The sequence below is a fragment of the Manacus vitellinus genome, unplaced genomic scaffold (genome assembly GCF_001715985.3).
Source record: "Manacus vitellinus isolate BGI_N305 unplaced genomic scaffold, ASM171598v3 scaffold_23_pilon, whole genome shotgun sequence".
NCBI classification, from domain to species: domain Eukaryota; kingdom Metazoa; phylum Chordata; class Aves; order Passeriformes; family Pipridae; genus Manacus; species Manacus vitellinus.
In genome coordinates, this window is record NW_021939718.1 from 2527076 (window position 1) to 2547204 (window position 20129).

The following is a 20129-nucleotide window of genomic DNA, read 5'->3' on the forward strand; positions in this document are numbered from 1 at the left end:
GTCAACCGTATTTCAACCCCTGTGGTTTCCTCGAACATTTATCTTCCTGTCTTATCTGCATGTTGTGCTCTTCTCATTCTTAATGAGAACTCTGAGTTCAGAAACTAAATTATCTTCATGTTTCTTTCCTTACAGATGAAATTGCACAATTGAGCTTGCTTTATATAACAATAAAATAAAGGAATAAAAAACTGAAGTTTTTTGTTATGAGGAAATGGCTGCATAGAGCAAATGTTAAACAAGAGCCATGTATTAATGACAGCATATATTGACTGCCATATATAAAACAAAATACATGTCATTAATTTATATAATTTCATATCAACACTCTTTTATGTCATTAAAAATCTACTTGAAATTTAAGATTCTTAATCCAAATTTATTCTTGTGGCAAGCTTTCCTCACTTAGATAATGACAGTTCATCCAACACAACTCTGATGAAACCTTTGAACCTTGCTTTATTCCTCAGAAAATGTTAATTCTTTACAACCATTTCCCTTCTGCCCCAGGTTTGCCCACCTGTGCTCGTGTTAACCCTGATATGGTGCAGATGTGGTCCCTTGGATCAGGCAGAGCTGTGTGAGCATAAACTGGGAGAAGACTCTTTGAGGGTGCCTAACCCTGACCCACTGACTTGACTTCCCAGCTTTGCCCAGGATCTGTCTCATCACCAAGTGCCTGCCTGGCACTTGTTGGTCCTGCTGGCAGTCCCTGGCTGCTGTCACTGCTCCCTGCTGTCCCCTGTCCCTGGGCTCTGTGGGGCTTACTATGTTCTCCTCCCTTCTTCTCTGCCACCCTCAGCACCTGCTCCACAGCCCCAGTACAGCAGTATCCTCCTGGTGCTTCCTCATCACTTGTTCACTAAAGGCTGCTTTTCTCATGTAATATACTACATCTGTGTTTCAAAGCTTGTTACCATGTTCCAGTTTATTTCCAGATCCTACTTAAGATTAGTTTTGATTAATGTTGTTGCTCAAAATGTGCTTGCAGACTAGAAGAGTTTGATCAGAGTAGGGACATCAGGTTAGTCCCTTTTGCTTTTCTGCCTTACCTCATATTTACTGACCTCCAATGTTATTTTTGTGACTGATCATATATATCAAACTATGAGCTTTCTTTTACTTCTGTTGTAAAATCCCAAGACACAATATGCTTTTATTTGCGTATATCCACTGCTCTATCGTTATCATTATCATCTGTATTCTGTTTGTATTTTGAAAAGAATACTGATGAAAAATAGTATGTGGCTCTGTAACTTCAAACAGATTTTAATTCATGTGCAGAAGGACATAAATGAAAATTCATCTCTTAGCCTGATAATGAAGTTCTACTAACACCATTTTATACTATATATATATATACACTAAGAAAAATTCATTATTTTTTTCCTAATCTATTTTAAAAATTAGAAAATAAGATTTTGTTTCCAGGACAGATCTCTTTTTGCATGAGATATGGTAGAAATTAGTAATCTTGAAACTAATAGTTGGCCAATTTTTCAATTACTATGGTGAATTTGCCAGAAATCCTCTATGTTTTAATCTGCATCCCATTTTTTCCTGAGTAAAAAAATACTGAAATGATTCTTATTAAGCTCATACTTTACCTTGCAATAGCATATTGCAACTAATTGAAACATTTCAATAATTTCTTTTTAGAACAAAGCAAAAAAAGTACTATACATAAAACTCAGTACCTTTAGAGAATGAAATTCAAAGGAATAGAATGAAATGCAGAGTGCTTTGGTTGTGATTTACTCTTGAAATCAGATTGTATACTTGAGTTTGATGTGTACTTATGATTTTGAAATCCCTGGAGAATTTTGTGAGAGTTTGCTGGTGTGGAAGATTTTGAGGGAGTGAGCTGTGGAGGATGTCATCAACCCAATCCTGTCTAGTTTGCTTGGTTGGTTGTGGGACCCATCAAGCCAAATTGAAGGATAAAATGGCAGCCTGAGTATACCCACTCAGAAAATAATTGGCAAAGAAATGTTAGGACGTCTGTTGATGTAGGATTTTTAACTTAGTGGCAAAACGTTCCTTCCTCAGAAGCATGAATCTGTTGAGAAAATTTCTTTAGAAGTGAAAAATTATTTTTAGTGGAAGACTTAAATAGGAGGTAAGTAGATAACCATGAATCTGGAGGCAAGTTCAAGAGGAATGAAAAACAACAGTGAAGGACTAGGAAGGATTTGAGTCAAATATATTATTGCAGAAGTATCATATGTACAGTTAAATTACTGAGTTTCAGATAAAATCAATCTCTACAGGGAATCAATACTATAGAAATAACAGATGTGCTAGTTTTTTTGAAGACTGGTACATGGTAAACTGGGCAATGATTATGTCTGTCCTTCAGCTTTTCCTGCTACTTGAGCATTACCTGAAAGACATTTTCCTATACAGGGAATCTAAATAGCACTGAAATTTACACTTTATTTGCATGCAACATCATGATAAAACAAAAACAAGCTGCAAAATTCTAGGGTGTCACTCTCAGATGTCTAAAAGGGATAGAAAATGTCTTATCCGCCTACGGAATGATGATGCAGGTGCTACTCCTGGGAAATGATAGGAGCTAGACCAGTTGAAGAGCTATAGTCAGGCAGAACCTGAAAGATCCTGGAAGAAGTCATGACCCTTGTGTGTATACTTTGGAAGAAAATGAATCATAGAATCATAGAATAGTTTAGGTTGGAAATGATCCAGAAGATCATCAAGTCCAACTTAGCACCGTTGTGTTCACCACCAAACCATGTCCCTCAGCACCGCATGTACATATTTTTTAAATACTTCCAGGGATGGTGACTCCACCATTTCCTTGGGCAGCCTGGTTCCAATGCTTGACCACTTATTCAATGAAAAAATTTTGCCAGTGTCCAATCTAAACCTTCCCAGCACAAATTGAGGTGGTTTTCTCTTGTCTTATGACTTATAACATGAGAGCAGACACGGGGCTTCACGTTGCTGCACCCTCCCGTCAGGTAGTTCTAGAGAGTGGAAAGGTCCTCCTCCCCCTGAGTCTCCTTTTCTCCAGACTGAACACCTCCCTCAGCTGCTCCTCATAAGGCTTGTGCTCTAGAACTTTCACCAGCTTCTTTAGGTGATCCAGAAGCTGGCCAAATGCATTCAACCACTTAATATTTCCTAGAGTAGTATCTTTCTTTGGTGTAGAATGAATTTTATTTAACTTTTCTGTATCTATTTCCTTTCTTTAGCTTCTCAATATCCAAAAAAGTTGTTTCCAAAGAGAAAGTATTTTTCCAACAGTTATTGTTAATGGAACTTTAAGGAGTTATTTTTAAGCATTTTTCACCCTTGCTGTTATGATTAATTCAATGGTCCATAATTCACACTTGTTCCCTATTCTTTCCTCCTTTCCAAAATTAATTCCTCACAAATGTGTAAAATTGACTTTTTTTCCATTGAACAAACTAAACAGTGGTTCCATTTTGGTATGTTTTGGCAGGCCAAAGATCAAGGTGGAGTAAATAGGAGAGTCAGGAGAATTAAACTCCCTCACATTTTTTTAAAATTACTACATAGCAAAGTAAAACTCACTTGAGACAGATTAGACACTGCAAATGAAGAAGCATCTGTATTTGTTCACTGCTGTGAAAGTGCTATCCTGACAATTGGGCAGTCTTGATAGCTATAGATAAGTCTGAACTATCATAAAAGACTTTTGCCACTGCAGGTTTTTGTAAAGAGTTTACAAAAAGGCTTCTGAATTTGTTGTACAGTCTTTCTTCTTCCTGTAACCTCACAACATGTGATTTTATCTCTGTGAGACGCTTATTTCAAAGCTCAGGAAGAAGGGATTGAAAGGCTAGGTTGTTAAAGGGTTTTAGAATACATACCTAGCACAAGATAAGCAATTGCTGTATTTATAGTTTCATTTGTCAGTTCCTAAAATTCTGACTTAGGATCATTTTTTCCCTTTATCACTATATCCTACAAGAAAAAACTCAGAATTCTCTCTATGAGTTGCTTTGTCTCCTATAGAGGATGCTTATATCGAAAGCATCTAGGGACTTTGTGTTTCTTTGTTGCTGTTTTTGTTGGGTTTTGTTATTTGTTTGTTTGTGTTTGGTTTTTTTTTCATTTTAGTTTTGTTGCTTTTTTTCTTTTTATGACTGTAACCCTTTTTCTGTTCATCCTGTGTTAGACAACTCTGCAAGTCTCAGACTCAATATGCAAGACCTAAAAAGGCAGTGAATATAAGAAAATAGAAGATGGGTCTATAAATGATAGGAATCTGTAGAAAGGTAGATAGCTGGGCTCTCTGCATAGGAGGAGCAGCAACTGTGTTTGACTTGCACCCTATTAAAGTATGAAGATAAAGTGGGTGTTTAGAACCAGTAAAAAAAATAACTGAATTTCTGATACAACACACCCGAGACTGGCTCCTGGGCCTTCATAATTATGTAATTAGATATTTAATACACAATGTTTCACCAAAATTTGGCTCAATACAGGTCATACACAAACAAAAAAACATTTTCTAATACCCTACGATAAGTTCAAGATCTGTTGTGAAAGATAAAATTATAATACATGAAGGCAGAGTGCTTGCTATCCATGCAGCTAAAATCTTTCCAGGTTGTAAGATAAGCTTGTAGCTCAATTGTTGATACTTGTCCCAAAAGTTTTCTCAAAGATATGTGTAGTTTTTAGTGATAACTTTAGAGTTGGAAGACACATTCATAATAACAGGTGCTTTTTTGAGAGGGTGTCCTGGTTTCAGCAAGGACAGAAGTAATCTTTTCCTTGTAGCTGGTCCAGTGCTATGTTTTGGATTCAGTGTGAGAATGATGTTGATAACACAATGATGTCAAATTATTTAAGGGTGTCTAATCTTATTTATAGATCAGAAATTTTCATCCAGCTGTTAAGGGAACAGAAAAATACAAAATGAAGTACTTTGCAGAAATCTTTTTGTACCAAAGAGCTAGATAGCTGGCCTTCTTTCCCTCCTTATTTAAAAATGGAGTAATTTTGCATATATGTGGAGCATAAATAAGGGTTTGAGAACATATATGTGCCATTCCAAGCTTTGCCTCTGAAGCATAACAAGTCTTGATCAACTTTCTTAAGTAAAAAGATGTTCCATTATTTCAGAAATCTCATACTTCAAGTATGTAAATGCCTAATTAACAGTATAAGTTTACACGGGAAATATCAGACATTTTACTTACATAAGATTTTTTCCCCCAAATGCTGGACACTGGCAAATTTTGACTTTTAACTTCTCTCTACAGTTATCTTTTCTTCTTTTTGTTTAAAGCTAGGATAATAGAATTTGCCCTTCTGTCTCAAAGAATATGAGACAGATGGCCTTAATGAAATGCAGCTTTCATCATACTGTGAAAAAGTAGTGTTAGGTAAGATCAAAGAATTTACTGCAGTACGCTATTAGCAAAATCACATCTCGTGTGTTTCCTAAGTTAATAATGAACTAAGAGAATGACAAAATCTAATCCAGGTGAATGAACACTGACATTTAAATTCAATATCATTAGTTGATTTTCCATCAAGAGCCATATAAAAACCACACCTCACTAGAAAACCTACCAGAAATTCATAGTGTTTCTGTGTCATATCAGAGAAGCAATGGGACTTGTAATCTTACTTGTGAGTAGTCTCAATAGTAAATGGTAATACAGATTCTTCCCATTTGGTTCTCATGGTTAATCTAAGCTAGTGGGTACAATATCTTCTGATTATTTTATACTAATCCCTCAGTTATTCTCATTTCCAACCTGTATTTTTTCTGATTTTCACTTAATTGTGTGATGTTTCCTTTCTGCTTTGCAAAGCAATGCCTATTTTCTATACTTAATCTCCTTTTCCAAGTTCCATACTCCAGCCCATTGTATTGGAAATACTGCTGTCTTCTTGTACTCTTCCTTTTTCCAGGATCCTCATATCCATCTTGGCTTATTTACTGATTTTATTACTCCAGCTATTTCTTCCAGTTTGCTTACCTAGACATTTAATTCCCATAATCGCTTTCAACATCTCATCGTCGTTGTATGTCTTGAAAATTCTGTTGTTTGAATCTACTTCTGTGCTCAATTACACAATAATAAACTGCCTTTTAGCCAGACCACCTTAAACCTTCTTCTATATTTTCACAGTTGTGTTCCCCTTACCGATTCCAACTTTAAAAGATACTTTGTGTAATATTTTCTCTCCCTAACATGCCCTCATTTTATGAAGCATACAGTAAATGGAAGAGGGACTGGTTTTCTGCTCATGTGTGGGAATAAACTTATTCCAGTTCAACATGTAGTCAGCACTGCATGAAAACTTCAGCTTTGGTTCAATATATCTGAGCTGCTTTGAGGAGCTGTTATGTGTGTGGTTGGGCCATCTGTAGAAGCTATGAGAGGAGGAACATTTTCAGAGTAAACAAATCCCAGAAATTTTATTTTTGGATAAGTTAGACAACCAGGAAGACAATACTATGGAAGAGTGTTAAGATTACCCATATACAGTAAAAGATATTTAAATTTTCACATCTTAATAAGAAATTTTAAAACTCTGAAAAGAGTATTTAAAACTGTTCAGAGAGAATATCAGCAGATTTTCTTCTTAAGGGTCAAATCTGTGCCTCTCTCATTAGTCTTATCCTCAGGAGTGGTTAAAAAAATGCTTTCAAGATCACAGAACGAAGTTTTGAGGAAGAGGAAACCAACTGAAAATTTTTCTGTTAAACTAAAGATGTTGGAATACTTTACCCAAGAAGTAGAACAGAAATGACTGTGGGATGATATTGCACTCTCTGAATCTCAATTTATTTTTTTTTTTTAATAGAAATTTATATCTGGTAAAACTGATAGCTTCAAATCTGTTAGAATTTTGCCAAAGGGCAGCTCTGAGCCATCTTTTAATGGCCTCCAAGCCTCAGACCCTAATGTGAGTTCCTGCATCTACTATAGTGTGACAAAAACTGTTGCCTGGGGAACTCCTACAGCAAGATGTTTTTGCATGGCTGCCCATATGTTCATGGGTATACATGCCTGACTGTTCTTAAATGGATCTTATCTCCTGATCAGTTTTGCTCAGTTTTAAGGTATGAACCATCTGGGTGCAGCCAAGTCACAAGCCTTAATTGCAAACTAGAAATGCTGTATAGATTAGCAGAAAAACTTAACAGATTTTTATGGTCTTGGTTCCATTTCAAGACAAATGAATCAATTTCTGGATATAAAATTTAGTTGTAATTATTCTGGTATGAGATATAATCTCGGTATTTCGCAATGGAAGGTGGAGATCACTACTAATGAGACAAAAAATCCTTTGCCAACAAAATTGTTCAATCTTTTTGTAATAAAGGGAATTTTATATTATTAAATTTAATGAGGTCATTTATTCAGTTGAACCAAGCAGAATTCCCTGAATACCTATAAAAGCACTTTTCAAAAGGACAACTAAAAGTTTGGTTATTTGTCCCTATAACTGTAGATACCTGACTGCCATGCATGACAGCATGTTGGATAGTTTTAACAGATACAGTAATTTTTAAAAAGGATTCTACAGTGATACTTTTAAATTTAGCTAAGTTTTCTCAAAATCCAATTCTACTCCATTACCGAGAAGTAATGGGTAATTTTAACATATTTTTCATGTTATGGCTTTGAATATATATCAGCATATAGTCAATGCATTTAGAAAAAGCTTACGTCTGTGTAAAGAAAAGGGATAAAATATGTATAGTTCAATTAATGAAAATATAGTTCCAGAAGAAGAGTAGTGTGAAATATAGAGCAGACCACACTGTGTAACAGAGAGAGAGGAGCATTTGACTTTTTCCATGACGGGCAATGCATACTTCTGGTTATTGAGGTTAGAGGAAGTAGGAAACTTCAGAAGGGGTGTTATTGAGTTTACTGAAGGTGAAGAAATAGTATTCTGGTAGCTTATATGGACTTGTAGGAAAAGTATTTGCAAGAAAAAACTTTATTTACAAGAACCTCAATAAACAGCATTTTTCTAGCCCATACATTTGGGCGGTTTTTAAATTTATTTATTTATTAGCCTTAATAAATGACAGTTTGCCTAGACCAGGGAACTAGAGAGGTTTTATTTTTTTTGGTTCACTGGAGAGACTTATTTTTTCTGAAGTGATTTGTTGTTGTTTTTTTTAATCCTAGGTTTTATGATTTATGGCTTGTTTGGAGGCTTGCAATAAGTGTTTTGAAACAGGGAGATAAAGCCAGTGAAATGAGCTATCCATTTCTAAGGCACAAATGTCTTCACTGAGAAATTGCAATTAAATAAAGAAAAGAGATTCCCATCTCAATTTCAAGAAAAATAATAAAGTAAAGTCATCCAGGAGAAGTTTGTTTAATAGGTGAGTTAAGAAATTTTACCTTCAAATGGGAGAGATTGATCCAGTTCCACCATGTAATCTAGATTATGCAATTGGTATAATGTACAGTTTGAGGAGAGAAAGCACCATCTAGGAAGATGTGATTTATGTTAAGAGCTTCACACTTCAGATTGGCATTGCCTTTTTCATGTATTTTCTTTGAATATAAGTACTTGTGTTAATTGACATGGCTTTTGTGCAAAGAAAAAAAAAAGGGGGTATTGCTATTTCTAGATTGTCAGAGGAAATTCTATTAAATGCTTCCTCAGCATCAGGCCTCAGTACATCAGAGGTCAGAAAGTCTATTTGAGTGGCTGTGTATCTAATGAAAGTGTTGTGATGAACAATTGCTCCGTAAATCTTTTACCAACCACATACATCAGCACAAAAGAAGAAAACAGCAACAAAGAAAAGTATTTGTCAAGTGAAAGTGGTGTGGGCTTCCAGCTGAGAACTGATGATTACAGGTGACATGCTGTGCTCTGCAAGTGGGAATGGGAGATGTTATTGTGCAACTGAAGTATCATTTTTACACTATGTTATGGCTTACAACTGCCCATTTTCTCAAAAAAAAAAAAAAAAAGGCACAAAACCCCCAAACTCCAAAATGAAATAAGCAAGCCCCAAAATCAGTTAGAAGAGCAGTTATCTTCTTTGTACTTTTGTACTGTTGGTATATTTAGGGAAGAAAAAGATGATTTCAAAACAAAGTCTAGCTCTTTGTGTCTTTGCAGTCAACAACTTTATTTTCCTGCTTTAATATCAGCCCCTGTCTCATGATTTTCTTTTTTTCCCAGTAATTAGCAACTGTAAATTTGTATTATTTTCTGGCAAAAGTGGAAAGAAGGAACAAGGAAATGCAGTGCTATATGAATGACTTTCATTTACCTTATGTTTGAAGATAAATTTGCAAGTTAAGGTCTGCAAAGTACTGCTGCCCCTATCAAACCTGTAAGTCTGTGGTTGTTTTCTTTGGCTGAACACCAGGTGTCTATGGAGCCTGTGCCCAGTTCCTCCAGGGAGGAGGGGAAAGAAGGAAAGGGAAAAAAAACTACTCCAGGGCTGCTAAGGAAAATTATTTATACTTACACAAAGATAGATAAACACTATAAGCAATATGCATACAAAGAAGAGCTTAAAATAGAGATAGTTCTCACACAACCGATGTTTATTCTTCCCCCCTGAAGGAACTGACCCGAAACTGCCTCACTCAGTGCCTAGAAGAGAAGAGAGAGCTCTCTTCCTTCCGTCTGTTTATATATCTGGGCTGATGTAACATAGTACGTCAACCTGTTCCTTCCGGGAAAGGAAAGTATTATTTGACTGTACAAACCTACTACAAAGTCAGAAGGCAAGTCATTAAAAAAGCAGGGTGTCTTAGAAAATAGGAAGGAAACAATGTCTTCAGAGAATGTGCATCAATTCACTGAGATCACATATACATTAATAGAGTGGTTGTGACGAGTTTCACAAGGTTTATTTACGGTACTTTAGTAATGGTCACTGAGTCTTTCGCATCTCTCACACAAGCCTAGCTATAATTCAATGGTTTACCTTTCTGGAGAGATTAATTTAGATGGGAGGAAGGGAGAACTATGCACTAATGGATTTCCAAACCTCAGAGACTGTAAATTTAGAAATTGCTTTGCTTCTGGTAGGAAAAAGTATTTCAGAAAGTATTTCAGAATGTTATGGGGGAGTGAGAGCGGGGTTTGTGCTATTCTTTTTAGTTTACAAGCAGCAAATGAATGGCTGCACCATAACTGCTTGCTGGAGCTTTTATAAAAAGTGATTGCACTGCAAATCCGGCTTCCCAGAATTAAGATAATTCTTATGATAATTAAGACTTTACTAATGCATCAGGCTTATAGAGAATAGTTTTAGAGGAACTGAAATGGAACCATAGTGGTTCTAAAGGGAGTGCTTGCTGTGGGCAATTTTTTTATCTCAGGTCAGCAGTTACAGCACTATAGCATCTGACATCTGCACCTGCTCCCCAAGAAGAATTATTAAAATGGCAGAAGGAACTTTTAGATGATTCTTTCTGTATTGTTTTGTTATGCCAGCTCTGAAATTTAGCAAATATCTTTTGTTGCCATAGCAAACAAAACTGTTTTCAATGAGATCTTTCAGCCTGAGTGAAATTTGTTGTAGGCCCTCTGAATCCAGCTGATAAACTAAATAAGTATGCCTGAGTTGTAAACCAGATCTATTTAAACATTTTTTCTGATGATGAATGATGATAGTTTGAGATCAGGTTTGTTGACTGCAGGGTTGTTTCCACAGTGTAAGTAAGTACAAAGCAGTGAATGTACCGTACCTTTATAAGGAAGATAGCTCCAAAGCAGATATTTTGAAGACTAACGCTGAAATCAGCTGAGCAGTTTTGATGGAATTTTTTATTGGGCAGTTCCTCTTAAGTCAATGGGATTTGAAGTAATCCAGAAGTCAGCTGGATCCAAATGCTAATATTCACAGTGGTTTTGTATTTCTATGAGTATTGGGGGAGGATTTATAGATTAAGTACTCTAACACTGAAAGATGAAAGAAAAAAATCCATCAAAAAACATTACAAATTTTCAGTATTAATCCTTGCACAATTAAAATATATTGTGCTGGTTTAAGAGTTAACCAGCAGGGGAAATGAACTCAACTCAAAGGAGAAATTATAAATCAGAATAACAATTTATTAAAATAATACAGTAAGTACAATCATACAAACAAATAATTGGTCTCAACCCACAAAACCCAAATGTATAACCCAGTACCCTGGGGCATGAACAAAGTGGTGTTCCTCGGGCCCCGCTTGAGTCCAAAGTAAAGGGAGAGGGGAAGAACCTGCTGGTGGGAGAGCTGCTGCAGTCTGGCCAAAAGTGGTGATCGCAGTCCAGTGGTGGTCTAAGTCTGGTTGAGAGCGATGAGATGCAGCCGTCCTCTGGATCCCACGAGTGGGTTGAAAAATGTTCCAAAACTCCAAGATTATATATCCTCCAGTTCAGGCAGGAATGCTCGGTGCTCCCCTCAGGGCGGGGAGTTTCACAAAGGGTGTGAGGACAGAAACATCCTCCTATCTCACAGGCCTCTTAACACCTAGTTTATAGCCTGAGGAGTCAGGCTCTATGGGCAGAGGGTGCGAATAGTCTATTGACAACAATAGTCTAGTTTCTGGGAAATGACATGGAAGGCTATAGAATACACAGTTTTGGGTTACACCCACCATGATGAACTGATCTCAGCTGTCCTAACTAGGACATATATGGAAGTGCATTGAAATAATTTTAAATGAAGGTGTTAGAGAGGGAAAAGTGATGGAAAGATTAAAAACAGTGCCACTCTTCTAGTCAGCTTATTTTGAATTTTTCTGATTAGGCATGTCTTGTTTGACTGTGTGACACCAAATATTGTCAGAATATTCATAGCAAGAGACCTTATTTGTAACTGCAACAGAATTATTTTTGATGATGCCTACATCTAGCAGCAGGGGTGGCCCCCCTAGGAACCGCGCCAGGCTGCGGGGGTTCCCCCCCTCGGGCCGTGTGACCCAGGGCTGCCCCCGGGCCCATGCAGGGCTGCCCCCCCCCCCTCCACTGGGGAAAGAAGAGTGGGAGCTTCACTGGCATGGTTTTGCACCCTCATGGGAGAGGAGAGGGGAAGCCTCAGAGCACACAGAGGTTTGCTGGTCCGGTTTGGGGTAGGGGAAGGGTATCAGGCAGGCCATGCCAGTCCTCGGACTGGTGGGAGGGCAGGCGGGGCAACCCTGTGTGAAGTGTCACAGGTAAATGGTGCGTGGGAAGATATGAGGTAACACAGTGGGGGAGGGTAAGGTCAGGGTGGATAACGGGTTCTTCTGGGGGTTGGGGGTCTCAGCCGGGCTAGGGCCTTGAGAAGTATGGAGGCCGGAACGATTTGATTTTGGCTCACCTGCAGTTACTGTCCAGGTTCGGTATGTTCTGGATATATTTGCTGCTTCCTGAAAGGGTGGTCAGGACAAAAGGATGTTCCTGAGTATTTCCCTGGGATTGAATATAGATGGATGGCAGAAAAGTAGTGAGTGAAAGGCTTGCCCTAACCATCTTAATGGGAAAGAAGCCTGTGTGCCCTTGTGTGGTTGCGAGATACGCTGGTGATGATACATGCCTTTGGCAGGGTTGCCCATGCCAGACAGGTCAAAACCATAGGGTCAGATACAATACATCTGTGGGCAGGATGAGCTCGTTAGCCTTCTGGCAGTCATCCTTAAGAGAAGGACAACTCTAACTCCAAACCCAGGCAGATGGAGCTCACTTAGCCCTGTAAGGCCATCCATCTAAGAGAAGGTCACTCTAATTAAACCTACGTCCTGGGACCTTGCTGCCACCATCCAAACTTGCTTGGCCCTGGCGGATGAACCTTAGGATTAAAGGGTGGGCCCAGTTCCGCACATACTCTGTCTCACCTAAAAAATCCACTGCGCAGGCTCAAAGGTTTTCCCCACATTTGCAAAGCCCTGTAGCGACAGGTGAGGGTCGAAACGGCAGGTGAAAGGTGCACTGGAAGCCGCAGACCCAACCCTGCATGCAGGTGGTTCAGGATATTGGTCATTTGAGACTGACCGTAGATGACAGTCTCTTGGGGCAGCACCCTGAACGACCAGGCAGCCTTTCCAAGGACAGCACTGCTTGCTCCACTCGGAGAGGGGCCTAGAAAAGGTGGCCTAAACAAAGCTCATCTCCACCTTCACCCGGTTGGTTAACCGCAGACCAACGGGCATCTTCTACTAATGCGGTCACACAAAGATCAAAAGACAAAGGCATGCACCTGCCTCCAAAGGTGTACGCAAATTGACTCTCGCATGCTGGAACACCAGAACCATGCTCGATTCTGCAGATAGTGGACATCCTGAGCGTTGCTCTGCCCTAATTGCCCACGAACTATCACGTCTCAATATCAACATAGCTGCTCTCAGTGAAGATCATCTCCATGAGGAAGGCAGCCTTAGAGAACAGGGTGCTGGCTACACACTCTTTTGGTCAGGTAAACCCAAAATCAAAAGGCATCTCTCAGGAGTCGGCTTCATGATCAAAAACTCTATTCTTCCTAAACTCTAAAATCTACCGACAGGTCATTCTGATCACATTATCTCCCTATGCCTTCCACTACACAAAAAGCAACACGTCGTCCTCTTTAGTATATATGCCCCAACTCTCCAAGCTGACCCTGCCGAAAAAGATAAATTTTACACTGACCTGCACTGCCTTACCCAAAAGGTTCCTGCAGATGACAAGATCATTATCCTTGGTGATTTTAACGCCAGAGTAGGAAAGAACTTTGAAGCCTGGAAAGGAGTATTAGGCAAGCATGGTGTTGGAAACTGCAACAATAATGGTGACTTCTGCTAGAATTCTGTGCGGAGCAACAGCTCACCATCACTAACACTATCTTTCAGCAGAAAAATAATCTATAGGCAACCTGGATGGATCCTAGATCTAAGCATTGGCACCTCATCGATTATGTCTTGGTGTGAAGGAGAGATGTCCATGATGTCCACCACACCCGCGTGATGCCCAGCGCAGAATGCCAAACAGACCATCGGCTTGTGCGCTGTAAACTTAACTTCAGTCTTAAGTTCAAACCTAAAAGGGTCAGTATCCCAAGGAGAAGACTCCAAGTTAACAATCTCCAATCAACCACAGTGAGAGACAGATTCCAGGCAAATCTTCAAACTAGGCTCAAAAACCATTCCATAGATTTTATAGATGCCTCTCCTGAAACACTTTGGCACCTTATTAAAAACAGCATCCTGCAGTCCTCTGCAAGAACAAGGACTGGTTTGATGAAAACAATCAAGAGATCCAAGAACTGTTGAGGAAGAGGAGAACTGCTCACCAAGCACACCCTGCACTGCCATCCTGTCACGTAAGAAAAGCAACCTTTCTTCTTGTATGCAGCAAGTTCCAACAGAAACTCCGTGACATCCAGAACAAGTGGTGGATCAATCTAGCTGAAAAAACTCAGTTATGTGCAGATATGGGTGATCACAGAGGATTCTATGAGGCCCTGAAAACAGCATACGGGCCTACATACCAGGTCCAAAGCCCTCTACCCAGTGCAGATGATCAAACGCTTCTGACAGATAAAACCTCCATTCTGAACTGATGGTCTGAACACATTCAGACTCTTTTCAGTACTAGTCGTGTAGTCCAAGACTCAGCAATTCAGTACATCACACAGTAACCAGTGAAATATGAATTGGATACTGCCCCCACGTTGGGAGAAACCCTTAAGGCCCTACAGCAGGTGAAAATTGACGAGGCAGCTGGGGTTGATGGAATCTCACCTGAAGTCTGGAAAGATGGGGGCCTCGCACTCCATACCAAATTTCATGAGTTTGTGGTGCGCTGTTGGGAACTAGGCAAACTACCATCAGACCTTCGTGATGCAGTATCATCACCTAGTATAAAAAGAAAGGCGATAAATCAGACTGCTCAAATTACCGTGGTATTACTCTGCTCTTCATTGCTGGCAAAATCCTTGCAAGAATACGTTTGAAGACTGATACCTGCTATAGCAGAAGGAATTCTACCTGAAAGCCAATGTGGTTTCAGAACCAACAGGAGCACCACAGACATGGTATTTGTTCTCAGACAACTGCAAGAGAAGTGTAGGGAACAGAACAAAGATCTCTATGTAACATTTGTTGACCTCACCAAGGCTTTCGATACTGTGAGCAGAAGAGGTCTGTGGCAGATTTTGGAACATTTAGGTTGTCCCCCCAAGTTCCTCAAAATGATCATCTCACTCCGTGAGGATCAGCACGGCCAAGTCAGATATGGTGATGCACTTTCTGAGCCCTTTCTAATAACCAACGGTGCGAAACAAGGCTGTGTTCTTGCACCAATCCTATTCACAGTTTTTTTCAGCATGATGCTCCAAAGGGCTACGGCAGACCTCAAGGATCAGGACGGTATCTACATTCGATACTGTATTGATAGAAGCCTATTCAACCTAAGGCGACTGAAGGCCCACACTAAGACCTTAAACCACCTTGTCCAGGAGCTGCTCTATGCTGATGATGCTGCCCTTGTCACCCACACAGAAGTAGCTCTGCAGCATTTAACACCCTGCTTTGCAGATGCTGCTGAGCTCTTTGGGCTGGAAGAAGACAGAAGTTCTCTATCAACCTGCACCTCAAGAGGTCTTCCATCATCCCCATAGCACCATTGGCCAATCAGAGCTCAAATCAGTCCAGCAGTTTAATTGCCTAGGTAGCCTCATCTCCTCGGACGGTAAGATTGATGGAGAGATAGACAACAGGTTAGCAAAGGCATATAGTGCCTTTGGAAAACTCCATAAAAGAGTTTGGCATAATAAACACCTGAAGAAAAGTACAAAGATCAGTGTTTACAGAGTCATAGTGCTGTCTATTCTTTTATATGGATCCAAATCACGGGTCATCTACTGCCACCACCTGCGACTCCTAGAACGCTTCCATCAACACTGTCTCCGTACAATCCTAAACATCCACTGGTCAGATTATGTGACCAATACATCTGTTCTAGAACAAGCAGCAATCACAAGTATTGAGGCCATGTTGCTGAGAACACAGCTGTGCTGGGCAGGACACATCTCCAGGATGAAGGACCACCGCCTCCCTAAGATCCTGCTCTATGGTGAACTTGCCACCGGCTGCCGCAAGAAAGGAGCCCCAAAGAAAAGATACAAGGACTCCCTGAAACAACATCTCAGCCTTGGCCACATTGATCAACATAACTGGTCTACTCTGGCCTCAAATCAGGAGACCTGGAGACACGCCACCTATAACGCTGCTGATGCTTTTGAGAACGCCCGCAGGATCACCCTTGAGGAGAAAAGACAACACAGAAAGAATCGTGTCTTGCAGAATATACCACCTAAGGAGTCTTTCTGCTGTGCCTTCTGCAACTGGATGTGCCTATCCTGTATTGGTCTTTTTAGCCACTAGTGCGCTTGTAGCAAACGTGGGTAGAGCCCTTCCCAAATCTTCGTTCACGAAGCCCAGCCATGATATCCAGCACTTCTCTTATTGATACATAAACATGAAGAGTTCTATTATATTACCAACATTATAATTTATATGAAAGAGATCTGCTGGTTAACTCATGTGATTTTGATTATATTAAAGACAAAAAGAGAATGGACAGGCAGAGGCAGAAAGACGGATATATTCCATATTTATATCTATTTGCTTGAAGGTTCAAACTACAAAGGGAAAAAGACTTGCTGGAAGTCATTAGGTGATAACTAAAGGTGAAAAGAATAAGGGCAACATCTAAAGGCCTGCATTTACTAATAGACAAACCAGGAATGATTTTATAAATAATGTCACATATTCTTTCTTTCTCCTAGGATGGGGTGAACACTTTTCATTTGACATCTCAATAAAGGGCAGGCTAAGAAGGAGAATATCTTGAAAACATTGTTTTGGTGACTGACCTGCTGCTCCTAAAATCCTAGATGTTGATGTGTACGTGCAACCAGGATTCATCTGTTCCAGGGCTAGAAACTTTCTCTAAGAGAGGAATTCATGCAAATGTTATTTAGGGGGTCTTGTTTAGGTTTTAAAGTTAATCATTGAAGAAGTAACCTCAATTGCAAGCATGATTTTTGCCGTCCACCTCCAGTGCCCTTCCAGCAGTGTCACACAGCTGCTGACACCCGCTAGATACTTTCTGGAAGTATCTTAAAAAGCTTTTCCAATTAGGTGGAACTCTGCCTTGAGTAAATTGGGTGCTTCCAGCCAATCATCCTGATCCCATGGCAGTGAATGCAAAGTCAAACCAAGAAACAGTTGTATTTAACCCACAGAGACTGTGGATAGCCAGCACGGATATTGAAGCAAATCCTGTTATCCTTCAGAAAAAAAGTTATTCAATGAAAATAATTTGTAATCTATCAAATACGTATACACATGAAAAGGTTCCATTAATAAACATTTGCCACACAGGAGAAAGACTAACTCACAGTGAATACTGTCTTACACTTAAAGCAGAAGAGGTAAAATAAGTCTGAACTGTTCAGTAAGACTTCACTTGCTGCTCAGTAAACTATGATGTGCAAACACATTAATCTTTAAAGAAGTACTTATTCACAATAAGATGCCCTGTGGTCTCCCACCTCCACCATGCTAGTCAGTGTATCTGTGTTTGAAAGCTGCATTGTGTAGTCCCAGCAGTTTTTTTGAAATTACTGTAATTTAATTTGTAATTACTGTAATTTAAAAGAATGCTTTACTGTAGACTCACTACACAATGAAATGTGCTTATTATAAAACTAGAAAGAAAAATGACAATTATGTCTACTATTATTTTGGACAAAGGAAAGCTTGACCATGAAACAACCTGTTCATTTGTTTGTTTGGTCTTTTTTATTGTGCTGAGAATTTGTGGGACGCAGGGTAATATTTAAATGCATCATGCTGTAAATAACCAATTTTGGTCCAGATAAATAAATACTGGAAGGGTGCTCATTTGTTGGAAAGGTAATTAGTTCAGGAGCAACTATCTACTAAATGTTAAGATTTTAAGGTTATATTTTTACTCTGTTTAAAAAAACCAAACACCCAAAAAGCAAAACAAAAAAACCCCCCAAAACCCCCACAAAGCCTGAAAAACCTGAAACAACCTGCATTTTCTTTTTTTTATTCACTGTAAAGTGCATTTACTTTTAATCAGTCACAAGCTAACCCACCTCCTCTTTGACCTCATCAATTTGGTACTCACTTTGAAAAGTGTTTTTCCATATCGTAGTGGGTTTGTAACCCTCCCTGTGAGGGAAACAGAACTAAGATAGGTCACCTGATGTATATTTTACTATAAGGTATTCCATACCATATTATGTCAGTTCAGATACAAAGAGACGAGAAGAAACAACTTCCTTCTTCTCTTCTGGGACAGTTGTGTGGGATAGACGGCTGTTTTTGGAGGAGGAAAACACCTTTCATGGGAAAGTAGTCTTTATTGTCAGTTTTTCCTGTGCGTATAGTGCTTATAGTTCTCTTTCTTTTTTGTGTAAATATAAAACCGCCTTTCTCAGCAGTCGCCGTTTTGCAAGTTTTTTTCCTCTCCCCCATTCCCTCCTCCTTTTCCCTCTGGGTGGGGTTGGGTGGAGTCTCGGTGGACACCGGGCGTTCAGCCAAAGTAAACAACACATATTCTTGATCTTCTTTTTTTCATGAAAACAACATTCTCTGAAGCAGGCTTTGGCCAGTAAATCAACTGTAGTACAAATCATTACAAACAAACAACCTCTTAGACAATAACTGTCTCTTTCAGTACTATCAATAAAGTATTATTTATCTCATAAAAGAAAAAATCCAAACCCCAAACAACTAAAAAAACCACTGGTGTGATTATTTTCTTACAGTTTAGCTTGGAAACATCTGAATTAAAATTCAGGCCAAAGTTAGACCTCCTTTGAACATGCATTTTTAAATAAAAGCAAACAAATTAAGATACAAGAAATATTTCAGCTGCTCAGTAGGCACCATTCCTCCTACAAAAGGTCTAATTATAAGGGCAATGTTTAGTAGGTATACTGGAAATATATTCTCTGGCCAATGAAGAGTTCTGATGCCTTTTGAGAGAAAGAAGGGCTTATCCTGCTGAGCTCAACATTTGTGCAGCCTCATCTCCAGCGTTGTGTACAGCTTGGGGTTCCACAATATAAGAAGGACATAAAAATATTAGGATGTGTTCAAAGGAGAGCAACAAAGGTAGTGGAAGGACTACAGGGCATGGCTTATGAGGAGCAGCTGAGGATATTAGGTTTGTTCTGCATAGAGGACTCTGAGGGGTGATCTCATTGCTGTCTATACCTTACTCATGAGTGGAAGGGGAGATGCTGATCTCTTCTCTGGTGTCTGCTGACAGGACTCCAGGGAACGACTTAAAACTGCATCAGGGGAATTCAGATTGGTGATTAGGAAAAGGTTCTTTACTGAAACCGTGGTCAAGCACTGGAACAAGCTTCCCACAGAACTGATCATGGCCCCAAGCCTGTAATTGTTCGAGGAATGATTTATGGTTTATGGAATATGTGGTTTAACTTCTAGGTTGTCCTGTGTGGAGTCAGGACTTGTACTTGGTGATTCTCATTAGATCTCTTCCACCTAAGAATTTTCTATGATGTTATGATTTTCTGTTGCATCATTTCTCACAGTCAGGAGGAGGAATGAGAACTCTAAACAGTAAGACACGTAGAGATAGTTATAAAATATACTTCTTGGAGCACTACCTTAGTTCTTATATCCTAATTCCCTTCTCTAGGACTGAGAATATGTCCTAAATTGAAATTTGCATTAATTTCCAGACAGTTATCTTTGCCAATTAAATTTATAATCCCATCAAAAATTAGTGTGGCTTATTTGATAAAAGTTTGTCTGGTAGGATTATTTTTCAATCTTTCATTTTTTTGCAATCTTTCAGTTAATTTGTGTGTTGCAATCTTTCAGTTAATTTATGTGCAACTGATTTCTTGGTAGCAGGTTTACAGTTTCTTGTGGCTTTTAATATAAATAAAATAATGGCAAATTTCTTGAGTTAAGGATTCTCTCTGATGTTCAGAAATTTTTAAAATTGTTTGTCATCTTCAGTATTAATTAGTGCTTAATGAGTTCTTGGAGGATACCAACTGGACCACCTGATAAAACAGTGTTACTGGGAAATCTGTCTTAATCACCACCTTTCACAGTTCCTCGTGGCCTTTAAAATACTATGTGGGTTTTGTCTGTTATAAT